General features: G+C 64.9%; 1 protein-coding gene across 1 annotated transcript in view; it reads right to left on the bottom strand.

Annotated features, from left to right (window-relative positions):
* The window catches only part of TENM3 (teneurin transmembrane protein 3), a 554583-nt gene extending 553881 nt beyond the window's left edge, over positions 1–702 (bottom strand). Inside the window, exon 1 of the mRNA XM_012724797.1 lies at positions 256–702. The gene's annotated coding sequence lies outside the window, so the exon portion shown is untranslated. The remainder of the gene's footprint in view (positions 1–255) is intronic.
* Between the last annotated feature and the right edge of the window lie 610 nt (positions 703–1312).

The following is a 1312-nucleotide window of genomic DNA, read 5'->3' as shown; positions in this document are numbered from 1 at the left end:
GGAGAGGAGGCGAGCGGGGCGCAGCGCCCGGGGGCTGCATCCAGGACCTTAACGGCGCAAGGGGGGCGCGCCGGGCCCGGGTGCCCGAGATCGGGCGCGTACACGTGTGTGTGTGTGCGTGTGTGTGTGAGAGAGAGAGAGAGAGACAGAGAGAGACAGAGAGAGACAGAGAGAGAGATTGGGAGGAGGAGGAGGAGAGACAGAGACAGAGCGCGGAGAGACAGGGAGAGCGCGCGAGAGAGCAGAGCATCCTACCCTGCGCTTCCCGGCGCCGATCGCGGGAGAGCCCAATCACAGGGCGAGCTGGGCCGGCTGCGATCATTTATAATCCTAGACTCCTCCGCTCCGCCACTTGTCAAGCTGACAGGTACTTTATTTCTTCTTCTTCTTTATTCAAAAAAAGAGATTCCCCGTTTACTGCCTTTTCCTGTCAAATGGGATTTGCCGGACTGAACCACGCTCGCCGCCCCTCCCTCCTCGCCCCTCCCGCCGCGTCGGCTCGGGGAAGCACCGAGGCTCCCGCGCTGTGACCAATCAGGGCATCTACTACGCGGGCCGTGATTTAGGGGTCACCCGTGAATAACACTTCCCGCTGATGAATGGCTCTCGCCGGCTGCCGGCTGCGATGCGGGGTCTGCCCGCCGCTGATTGCAAACGCTAATGAACTTACGCGCCAAGTGCAATTCACGCGCCCCGGCCAAGTGCGGGGTACGTGCGGGGGGCTCCGTCCTTTTCTTCTCGGGGTGGCGGGGCGGAGGGCCCGGGGAGGGGGCGGGTGAGGGCGTTGGGCCGTTGGACCTAGGTGGAAACGCTTCCCTGGGCGTTCACACCTCTAACCTTCCTAGAGAACTACTTTCCGCGACCTTCCGTAGGGTGGGCTTGTGGGGGTCAGCTGGGTCACCCGAGGAGGTGGGAGCGCGAGGCACCGCCGGGGAGACTGCAGCGGAGGCACAAGGGTGTAATTAAGGATTCGCGCCCCCCGCGGGCGGCCTGTCCTTTCACAGAGCCCCGGCGAGTGACCCGCGCCTTCGCCAGCAGAGACTCGGCGGCGTCCGCGGCGGCAAAGCACAAATGACCTCGGACGGGGGGCGGGGCCCCGACACCCGATCTCGCCGAGCAGCCCCGAGGCCACGCGGCCGCCCCACAAGTGTCCGCTTCCGGGTGTGAGCGCCGGGACCTGTCTCTCACGAGTGCGCGCTGGCCAGGGGACGGGTTCTCGAGTCTCCTAAAGCCTCCAGACCTCACACTTCTCCTTTTCTCCCGGCTCCCTCCCAGGTGACAGCCGAACACGACCCCTGCCTGGACTTTGTTT

This window comes from Condylura cristata, unplaced genomic scaffold, assembly GCF_000260355.1.
Source record: "Condylura cristata isolate star-nosed mole 26May11 unplaced genomic scaffold, ConCri1.0 scaffold00014, whole genome shotgun sequence".
In the NCBI taxonomy this organism is placed as follows: domain Eukaryota; kingdom Metazoa; phylum Chordata; class Mammalia; order Eulipotyphla; family Talpidae; genus Condylura; species Condylura cristata.
This window is presented reverse-complemented; position numbering and strand designations above follow the sequence as displayed.